This window comes from Podarcis tiliguerta, assembly GCF_965153285.1.
Source record: "Podarcis tiliguerta genome assembly, chromosome: 6".
NCBI classification, from domain to species: Eukaryota; Metazoa; Chordata; class Lepidosauria; order Squamata; family Lacertidae; genus Podarcis; species Podarcis tiliguerta.
This window is the reverse complement of record NC_139539.1, coordinates 16,049,087-16,061,148: the sequence shown is the minus strand read 5'-3', so window position 1 is coordinate 16,061,148 and position 12,062 is coordinate 16,049,087.

Genomic DNA, 12,062 nt, shown 5'->3' with positions numbered 1-12,062 from the left:
TTTCAGGATTTAAAGTAGCTAGAAAGTTTGTCATTCCTGAGAACCCCAATAGCTGATCTCATTCAGAATTTTTTGTACAGTCAAACCTCTGTTGTCAAACGTCTCTGCTGCTTTACGTTTCGGAAACCAAATGCTGACACCCCGGAAGTAACTGCTTTAGTCTTCGAACGTGCCTCAGAAGTCTAATGGCTTCTGAGGCGCATTTCTCATTTTTTCCCAATGAGGTTTGCTGACAGCCCTTTGATCCTTGGTTGTCAAATATTTTGGAAGTTGATCGGGCTTCTGGAACGGATTACGTTTGACAACCGAGGTTCCACTGTACCGAACTTGGCGCTCTCTTGGTCAGACTTGATCTTGCATGATCTGCACATGTCATTGATCACATTGTCTGATTTTGCAGTTCAGGAGCATCTTTCAGTGTAACAGGATTACTCTTAGGCTATCAACATTTCTCCTTTCACCTGCTCAGAGGCAGTCAAGAAGTGGTGAGTGGGGTTAGGACTATATATCTTGTCCCTTGGACCAGGGAGAGTGTGCTTCAAGGGAGCTGCTTCACTGACAGAAACCAGATTTTTAATGCCACTCAAGATTTCTCCAGGATAATAGACACATTTTCTTTCTTGACTTCAGCCCTTGGAAGCAGGCAATAAAGCTGATCCCATCGGTGAGGTGATCACCAGAACCAATTCACAACCAATCTGTACAACAATCACAATGCAGATGTGCCTATAGCTTTACCCCCTGCTATAAAGATGGAAGACCAGGTTGCATGCTGACATATATCATTTTAGTGTGCAATTAGCGCTCAGAATCCTAATATATGCAAGAATATACTCAATATACCTGATAATCAGTGCTCTCTGCAGGTGAGGGCCTCCTGCAGATAACTTCTCCTCTGGAGGTCTACTGCACATGATGCAGGAATCATCCCATTTGTGTGATGGCCCCTAATCTTTGGAACATCTTCCCATTTTGCATCAGACGGGTGCCATTATTTTATTTATTTATTTATTTCATAAAAGTTCTATACCGCTTGATTGTAAAACAGAAAAACACCCTCAAAGCTTAAACAAGAAAATCAAGAAAAATTCACAACCATACTTTAAAACATAAACAATTTAAAATACTAAAACAGATTGAAATTACCTCAACTTTCTAAGCGTCTGGCACGGCATCTCCAAAAAGAATGTTTTAGAGGTTGCCAGAAAGAGTATAGTGAAAGCACCTGCTTAATATCAATAGGCAGGGAGTTCCAATGTGCAAACGCGGCCACACTAAATGACTGATTTTTTTACAAATGCAGTGTTTTACAAATGCATGAGTGTTATTTGCTAACAAGGCCTCACTCCTGTCAGCAATTGTGCTGCAGCATTCTCGACTAACTGCAGATCAAGTTTGTTGTGTTTTCATTGCCTACGGAAGACCTTTCTTTTCCAATAAGCCTTTACAGTGGAGTTTTTATTTATTTACCGCAGCCTGTATCTGTCATGGATTTGAAATTATTTTTAAAATATGTTTTTATTATTAATCACTTTGGGATATTTCATCCCCCATCATCATGATCTCTGCTGGTTCCTCAAATTTCTGCAGAGCTTAATGGCGACCTATATCAACATCATTTTATTAACTTTCCTGCACTCTAGAGACCTGCCATTTTCTCTACCCTGTGAAGTTCTAAGACTATATTCAGTTCCAATGTATTAATGTCACCATTTATACTCACTAAGAAAGGCGTTTGAAATAAAGATGTGCGTGTAAAGATCCCGTCGATATTCTGCATGTGACACAAAGAAAGTCTGGCTCATCCACATCCATTGTAAAGATCAGTGTTGTACAACGCTCCTCGTAATTACCTTTTAATCTCAGCTTAACATTTCTTCTCTAACCTGGGCTGGTTCCAATGTCAGTCGCCTCCTTCCTTCTCCCCCCTCCCTCCGACGCGCATAATATAAACGATTCCCTCCGTGCTGAGCAGACACCTACCTTGTCAGCACTGAATGTGTCAGCAAAAGCAAGGTGAAAAATCCTGATTCCGCACTGCAGTGTACAGCAGCAGTCAAAAAGTCTTCATGAAATATTTATTCACAGTTCTCCCCTTCCCTCCACACACACACACACACACACACCTTGCACTTTTTCCGCCATCTGCAACCCATTGTGGTGACTTAATTGATCAGAATGTAATCACAGGCCATGTAGACCTGGACGTGTGCCAGGCTAACTGCAATCAACCAGACTCCCTCCAAGATTGTCTTGGCCTCTGCCAAGATGATTTTCATATACATAAGCTCTGTGCAAAGTCCTCAGATCTCTTGCTGGGAAAGTGGAACGTTTCTTTCCAAGAGCATCCTCCAATGCTCTTGGGAAGCAAGGGCTCTTTTCTCACTTTCTGATGGTACTTTAGACTCACAGGGTTTACTTGGTAAAATTGGAAGATCCAGCCACTGGCAGCGTCACACACAAAAATCACTGACTTCAGGGGCCTGCATTGACTGCCTAAAATTCATGGTGAGTGTTAAGGGCTCCAGTGCTATTTAAGACATCCCCAGTGCTAACATCTATAGGAAGCCACTGGGAACAGTCAAAAAGGCATCCTGAGCAAGGTTTCACCCGTATATTGATGATACTTAGCTCTAAGTCTCTATTACATCTGAGTCAGTTGAGGCCAGAGGTGTCAGCTTGCAAGGGCGAATTTTGGGGGTGGGGGTGGCCTGAGCATATGTGTGAGCATCGTGCTTCCCTCCCTAAGCTGGGAAAAAGCTTCCTGGGCTTTGGAACGAAGGTGCCAAGCCTCTGACAGGATACTAGAGCTCTCCTGCCCCCTTCCCAAAGCTGGGCATGCTTTGGGCAGGTGGAGAGAGGACTCTTGGACCTCACTTTCCCCACCCTAAGTCAGGCAGAAGCTTCCCAGGCTTTAGGAAAGAGATGCGTGGCCTCTGTGGCGATCACACAGGGTCCCCGGACGTTTAACGGTCTATTGATCCCTGTGCCACCACTGTGCTCGCTTTCCTGCTGCCACCAACCAGTTACTCTCTGGTAATACACTGAGTCCAGACAGTTGTTAAAAGTGAACCAAAAAACCCCCCAACAAGTTTATTTTACAGACAAGTTTATGGTTTCTCTGATAATACTCCTGTCAGTATCCTAACTTTAGTTTCTTTACAGGCCTATACCTTCCTAATACAGTGGTACCTCAGGTTAAGTACTTAATTCGTTCCGGAGGTCCGTTCTTAACCTGAAACTGTTCTTAACCTGAAGCACCACTTTAGCTAATGGGGCCTCCCGCTGCCAGAGCACGATTTCTGTTCTCATCCTGAAGAAAAGTTCTTAACCCGAGGTACTATTTCTGGGTTAGCGGAGTCTGTAACCTGAAGCGTATGTAACCTGAAGCGTATGTAACCCGAGGTACCACTGTACCTTCTGACTGATTAACTGTTTGACTGACTCCTCTTAACAAATTCTCTCACTCTCTCACACCAGACTAGCCCAACCCACAGACTTATCTTATCTGTCTCGACTAACTCCAGACTGTCTTCTCCACCCTAACTCTAACTCTCCCCAAAAAACCCTCTGTGCTTAAACCTAATACACAGTTAACTCCGCCCCCTGGGTTCCCATTGGTTAGTCATTTTATAATTAGTTAACCCTTTCCCAATGAACCCAGTATGATGTCACACACCTAGGAGGGCAAATGCCACAGCCTCTGCCCCAATTTTTATTGGCAGAATGCTGGAGCATATTGCCCACCACGCTCAGCTCTGTGCTTCAACTATGCACTTCTGGGACATCAGGTGAGGGTGGGAGCTCGTACCCCAAAAATATAGGGGGGGGGGCAAAGGGCTCAGCCCCTAGGAGCTGGTGCCCCCGGTTGAGGCTGTGCAGATTCCACACCCATATCTGGGTGCAGTGATGGGATGAATAAAGGCCAATAAGCTGAAATGAAATCCTGATAAGATAGAGGACCAGTTCAGGAACAAAGGAATTTACCTATGCTAGACAAGGTTTCACACTTTCCAAAGCATGCATGAAGAACCTCTGGCCTGGGGACCAAATGTGGTCTACCAGTTCTCTCTGTCTGCCCCCTGGACATGCTGTTCCTTGCAAGTTTTTGCCTGCCTGGCATATATCTATCCACCCAGCCCACATTATCCCACACTGGAGCCATGTAGTAAGTGACTAGTGATCTGGAAGTTCCAAGAAGAGTCACAATGGGCTAGATGCTGCCTTTCCTACCCTTTCACTAATAGATAAAGTTAATGTTTAATGTGAAATTCTGGATATGGTCTTTAATGATTTGTGCAAATGGAAAGTGAAGCCACATTGCCTAGTATACTATCCAAGATGGCACTAAAATGAAAAGATATTTCATAAAAGCTTATAAATCCCATCATTCCGGCAATCGGCAGAGCAGAAAATTAAATGTGATTATATGATGAAAGGAAAAGCTATTAAAAGTGGACGTGACCATTTTGGGGTTCACCAGTAAAGGCCTATATTAAAATAAAGCCTATCTCAATTTCAGAGACTTCCTTTTCAATATCCTTATCTGTGTTGAACATGGGCAATATTAATTATGTCAAAAGCAGTACAAATGCATTCTCCCAAATGTCACAAACCTAACTGAAACTGCCTAGAAAATGCTGTCTTTTTTTATTTTAAAAAAGCATTGATTAAAATTAATAGAAGTGACCTTTTCCTGACTTGCATTTCATCCTCATCAATTCAGCATTTTTTTGCCACAGCAACAAGAACAACAACAACCCAACCCCTGCAGGGGAGTTTGTTTGTGATTTCTTACATCAAGCACAGTGTAATTTGCAATCTTTCTTTAAATCCTTGTTGCATCCTCAATAACAAACATGGCAGCATTCTGCAGTCCCTTAGTTCTTTGGAAATGATATATCTGGATTTAGTTTCTTTCATCCAATAATGTGACTTTTTCTCCCTCACTCTTTCTAACAGAAACTATATTTTAACACACAAAAAGAATATATAGACATGTAAGCTCCCTTAACACTATGCAGGGAAATTCTGTTTGTGGTACTGTACCCTACAGACCCAAAGATGGACATTTTCTACTTTTGTCCCACTACTATGGAATAAGCTTCCCTCCATGGTATGTGAAGCAGCAGCCATGGGTAGCTTCAGATGTCTTGGGAAGACATACCTTTTTTTGCCCAGGCTTTCCCTAACGCCTAAGATTGGACCCTGTTTTTGTCTTTATGAATTCTCTGAATTTATTTATTTTGATTTCATATGCTTTTATACAACAGTTTTACTAGCTTTCGATTACATTTTAGTTTCAGTGATACTGTGTATCATTTCTACATCGTAAGCTTTTAACATATTAAGCAGTTTTAAATAAATGTTTTAAATAACTGAAAACACAACTGTTTTTGCAAGGCAAAGATTTCAGCAGAGCCAGGATCACCTGTGTCAGAAAGCATCACATGGATCTGGCAATATTCAAGAAGGAAGAGTATAGAGAATTTGAGTTTTAAACTTTGGAGATATATCTGGCCGAACTATATTTTAATCAGGCTGCAACACTTCACAACTAGCCAGTTTGTTAACATCAATGCATGGCTAACTGCCAATGGTTCCATTGCTGTTTGAGAACACACAGGATTTGGGTAGTGTCTGTGAAGGGAAACTATTCCATCATTAAACAATCCATTTGCAGATTTTGTCATAGCTACCATGGTTTCTGGGAGGAAACTATGCAGAGAAGAGCAAGCTTGTCCCAGCGCCACAGTGCCCTCACTTTGAGGGACCCCAAACAGATCCTTTCAATAAAAAGCTCTCTTCCTTGCATATTCCAACAGTAATACAGTACTGGGACATAGTTAGCTGTTCTTCCATCTTCAATTTTTGCAAGCATGAAACTTGCAATTATTGGTCACCCTGAACTTCTCCTTTAGGGACAAGCTCACATGTGGTGTCCAGTTCTGGGCACCACAGTTCAAGAAGGACACTGACAAACTGGAACGTGTCCAGAGGAGGGCAACCAAAATGGTCAAAGGCCTGGAAACGATGCCTTATGAGGAACGGCTAAGGGAGCTGGGCATGTTTAGCCTGGAGAAGAGGTGGTTAAGGGGTGATATGATAGCCATGTTCAAATATATAAAAGGATGTCACATAGAGGAGGGAGAAAGGTTGTTTTCTGCTGCTCCAGAGAAGCGGACACGGAGCAATGGATCCAAACTACAAGAAAGAAGATTCCACCTAAACATAAGGAAGAACTTCCTGACAGTAAGAGCTGTTTGACAGTGGAATTTGCTGCCTAGGAGTGTGGTGGAGTCTCCTTCTTTGGAGGTCTTTAAGCAGAGGCTTGACAACCATATGTCAGGAGTGCTCTGATGGTGTTTCCTGCTTGGCAGGGGGTTGGACTTGATGGCCCTTGTGGTCTCTTCCAACTCTATGATTCTATGATTCATATAAGTATGGTCTCTTCCAACACCTTTCTTTTCATATGGTTGCCTCATCCCTTGAGATCTGGTCCTGGTACACCATCTTTCTTGAATGTGGTACAAACCCTCTAGATACTGTTGGGACTGCAGCTCCCATCAGTCCTAGCTGGTGATGGAGGAGAAATTCAATTCAGAACACATTTAAAATTGAATATATGAAACCCGCCATTTCTGAAACAATATCTGAAGTGAAACACAGCTATCCACCAAGATTCACACTGGCCTGAATTTTGCTCTCCAGTTCACCAGTCAAACAATGTTTGCAAAGATGCATCAATTAGGGGAAAGTATGCAAAAAATGAAGATAGGAGTTAAAATGATGTACAATAAATCATTATATTAGAAAGCACATGTGAAGGGAGCTCCCAGGAGCTCTGCAGCAACCATGCCACCTGAGTCAAGCACCTCCACTCTGGGCAAAACATGGCTGGCAAAAAAAGAGGGGAAAGATACTTTCCCATTAGGTAGATAGTTGGTTCCAATCCCTTTGGAGAACCATTTAATTCATCAAAATCAGACGACAAATTAGAGGTAAAGTTCCCATTGTACATCAAACAGGATTACTCATATCTTGATTGCACAAATGCAATAATTCATGTTCCTTCATATCAAACCTCCCTAACAGGATGCCCTCCAGATGTTTTGGACTACAACTCCCATCATTGCCAACCAGCTTGCCCTGCCCAGCTGGCTAGGGCTGATGGGAATTGTGGTCCAAGCATCTAGTGGGCACCAGTTTGAAGGCTGCTCTGTATCATATATTTTTATATAACATGTCATAACTCATTTCTGAATTAAATCTACCACCCTTTTATGTGCACTGTGTAATGTGAGTGTTTTTCATACCCCAGTTACACATCAGGTTCTACAGTGAGAAGATTTGCAATTAATTATTCTCCTGCCCCTTTTGGTTTTATTCCTCTATGCATTCAGTGGCTAAATGATATTAAAGAGAATCATAAGAATAATTGAAGATGTGACCATACTGTTTTTTCACCATCAATGCCATTAGTGTGGGAGGAAAATTACTGATAGCTAATGAAATGTGCCCATGAAAATAGCTTCCAAAGGTTACTTATTCTTGGGGGTGGATACGCTCAGTTTTCTTTTAAAAGTGATGGAAAATCACTTTGATGTCTGTGATTTTCCCTTTCTCTTTCATTTGATGCATACATGGAAATAATTTTCAAGTTTAAAGTGTGCAAGCATAATTTTCAAGTGTCCAAGCATAGCAGCTTCCCTCCTCTCCTCAGTGGTGGACTGGAGTACTCTGGCACCTTGTGCAAGCCCAAAATTTGGCCCCCTGCCACCGCCCAGCTCTTCCTCTGATGCGGGTGGCGCTGTGGGTTAAACCACAGAGCCTAGGACTTGCCGATCAGAAGGTCGGCGGTTTGAATCCCCGCGACGGGGTGAGCTGCCGTTGCTCAGTCCCTGCTCCTGCCAACCTAGCAGTTCGAAAGCACGTCAAAGTGCAAGTAGATAAATAGGTACCGCTCCGGTGGGAAGGTAAACAGCGTTTCCGTGTGCTGCTCTGGTTTGCCAGAAGCGGCTTAGTCAAGCTGGCCACATGACCCAGAAGCTGTACTCCGGCTCCCTCGGCCAATAAAGCGAGATGAGCGCCGCAACCCCAGAGTAAGTCACGACTGGACCTAATGGTCAGGGGTCCCTTTACCTTTACCTTTAAGGAAGTAGTTGGCTTCCACCTCCTTCCCAAACCTGGGAAAGTGCTAACTAGGCTTTCGGAAGGAGGTGGGACGTTTCTGTTATGCCACTGTGCAGTGCTTGGAGTCACAAGACTCTGTTTACATTCCAGACATTCCAGACTGTTGGAAGTCGCACAGGAGATGGGAGACGGATGTTGATATTACTGGTTTCCTGTTTCTTTGTACCAGTTGCTCTCTGCCTTTCACAGAGAGAGGATGTATATTCTTTTCTGTCTGCGTAGTTAGAAATAAATCATAGTGATGTAGCACACATTTCTCATCCTTCTGCTGCTGTCTGCATACTCTGCAGAATGGGAACGTGCCTGGAGCCTCATCAAAGGCTTAGGTCGTTAATCACCATCGGAGGAGATTCCAGAGGCTCAACCGGAGGAGCAGCTCGGTCGTACGGAATTCCGACAGACTCTAGGACCCTTCCTCACTTACCAGGATTTGAGATGGCGCCCCCTCAGTTCAGCGCCCAATGTGTGTGCACCACTAAGGTAAAGGTAAAGGGACCCCTGACCATTAAGTCCAGTCACGGATGACTCTGGGGTTGTGGTGCTCATCTCACTTTACTGGCCGAGGGAGCCGGCGTTTGTCTGCAGACAAATTTTCTGGGTCATGTGGCCAGCATAACTAAGCCACTTCTGGCAAACCAGAGCAGCGAACGGAAACACCGTTTACCTTCCTGCCTATTTATCTGCTTGCACTTTGACATGCTTTTGAACTGCTAGGTTGGCAGGATCTGGGACCGAGCAATGGGAGCTCACCCTGTCGCGGGGATTTGAACCGCAGACCTTCTGATCAGCAAGCCCTAGGCTTTGTGGTTTAGCCCACAGCGCCACCCGACTCCCTGTGTGCACCACTTACACAGCCCTAAATCTGCCCCTGCTCCCCACCCCCATGTGTTCTTTTGAGGGTTCTCCCAACCTCCACCCTAGCCAAAATTGGGGGCCATGGTGTACATGAAGGATGACGGGGGAGAGGGCTTTTGCTGATGGATGTCGTTAGGTGAACCCAAATCCACCTCCTACATTGTTCCTATGAGTGATGAAAGAGGGCTTTAGTATCACCTAAAAGAGAGATCTATTTAACCTGCATGGAATTTTAGAACTACATCATGTTATTTTCTTACCAGGAGGATACTCTGATTTCAAAAACCTGCTGAGAACTGGAAAGAATAGAACAGTAATGGAACTAATTCAATCTATTGTTGTCCATGGCTTTCCCCAATCAGAAGCCCATTGATTTAAGTTCCTTCATTCAATTTTTCTTCCTCTGTCCATTCAACTGCCAAATTACAGCAGATTCAAAAGAATGGAACTAATTTGGGACCTTCCCTGTTCATACCTTTTCCCTTAAGAATGCTTTATTTAAGTAACTTTGATTACTTGTTCTTCCCTTCCCATTCAATTCAAAGTCTCAACTTTAAGCCCAAATTGCTGTCTTTCTCATTATAACTCTAATTCATGAAATCTTTCCTTAACCCTTTTATGAAAGGAAGGCGGGCACTGAAGGAAGACTGTTTGGCCCAAATGAAAGGAGTGGAAGCTAAGCCAGAAAAGTCTATACACACACAGCACATGGACCCACCGGCAGGCTGCCAGTGAGTGAGGTGTTGCTTCTAAATTTAAACAGTGAAGAAATTCCAGCAGACTTGCTGCTTCTATGGTTTGCCCCAGCAGTGAATGCATTTCTTTGTATTTGTAGTTGGTTCACACATACTACTAAGCCAAACTATGGCTTGGTGCAAACACACAAGTGTGAGAGTTCCCAGAGGGAAGATTATGACCATTTCACTCCTTCTCCAGCTCTACTGCTGCTGCAAGCCAAGTTATGGTTTGGTTCAGGGTGCCACCTGAACCCAGGCTCATAGTTTGTAGCCTCCAGGCAACCCATGAGCTATAAACCCAAGTACAAATTTAGTTACAGCTGGTGGTTTGTCTAAAGTGTTTGGATTATATGCTAAACCAAACAATGGCTTAATTCAAAGTAATGCCACAACAACAGAACAGGAGGAGCAAAGCATCCACAATCTGCTTTCCAGGAGACTGCATACTCATGCACATGGGAAGGCTGTGTGGCTGGCACATGGGTTTCCGCAGCTCCTTCCACAAATGCATGAGCCTTGATTAGGGATGCTGATTCCACAGCTATAATTTGTTTTAATGAAAAGGGGGGGGGGATCTCATTCAGACCCATCTGCTACCTTACAATCAACAGCTAAGCAACTTTAAACATACAATTGATGTCAGCATGTGTCTAACTGCCCCTGAAATCAAAGGGATCTGCCTATGGGATTAGTTTTAAATCTTATGTTCTCATTTTTTTAAAAAATGTTTTCCCTAAATTCTTTGAATTAAATACTACAGCTTCCAGCCTAGATCCTTGACATTAAAGTATTGCAATAAACAGTCCATCACAACTAGAGACTCAAGCTGTACAGTGGCGTCACAAGGGGGGGGGCAAGGGGTGGTGTGCCCTGGGTGCCATGTCTGGGGGGGGGTTGACAAGAAGGCACCCTGCAGGGTGCTCACCCTGCTGCCCCCGGGCATTGTGGCGCGAGCAGCCATCACGCCGCCGCAGCCACATGTGAAGGATCGTCCATTCATGGCTGCAGCTGCGAGCAGAGGATCCCGCCACTGTCTGTACGGCGCTTGGGCAGTGTTAGTGGCAAACCACTACGTACAACATATGCACAGTGTTGCACACATGTGCTGTATGTAGCGACGCCGCACATGCGCTGTACATACCGGTTTGTTGCCAGCGCCACCCAAGCGCCGTATGGACGGCGGTGGGATCCCTCCGTCACCGCTACAGCCGCGAGCAGAGGATCACGCCACCGTTCATACGGCGCTTGGGCAGCACCGGCAGCGAACCGCTACGTACAATGCATGTGCGGTGTTGCATGCATGCGCTGTATGTAGTGACACCACACATGCACCCTATGTAGCATCACCATGCATGCGTCGTACATAGCAGTGCAATGCGTGCGCAGCCAGTGGTTTACCCCGCCCTGGGTATTGGTTAGCCTTCAATCGCCCCTGAAGCTGTATACAGCTTACAAGCCAATCAGGTGCTTGTTTTGGGGGTTTTTAAATAAAATCTAGCTATAGGCAGCGTAAAGCCAGAAACCATACTTGGCTGGATGCCCTCATTCAGCTTGGTTGGTTCCCAGTTGTTCAAAGCTTCTACAATAATAAAGCATGAGTTTTACCACTTTTGCTAAATCATTGTCAGAGAATGCTATTTTGCAACTGCAAGCTGCATCCGTATTATCAGAGAAAACATCAATCCCTGATAGTTCAGAGAATTCTGATTTCAGCTTGGGAGTTCCCACCCTCCCATTCTGCTCTTTGAAGAAAATAAAAGATGTTCAGGTTGTTTCTTATAAACACTTCTGCTGGAGGAAGAGAAAACGGTAATCATAAAGGCATTCTGCCCAATTGAAAAACAAAGACCCAAGGAGAATTCATTCACACATGGCACGGCAAAGAATTTTTATTTTATTTTTCTTGCATGTTTGCAAACCAATAATTGTGTACAACAATGACAGCTCTGTAGATCTGGCAGGAATGAATCGATTATAGCCCTTCAATCATACACTTCTCAAATACTTTTGCAGAAATGTGAAGCAGAACTGCAAATATAAATTACATGGAAATGAATGGACACACACTGGCATATGCAGGGACCTTTGGAAAAGGTGTTGGGGAGATATTTGGAGTGGGGTAGGGAGGTTTGGGTGGAGGAGCTGGAGCAAGGGCATGTGACAGTGTACCACCCCCAGGGATACAGCTAATGGGTGCCTGAAGAGGGCTAGCCTAAAACTAGAATCACAATTATTTGCCAATTATTAAGGGGGGAGGTCTCTGGGTCTGAACATGCA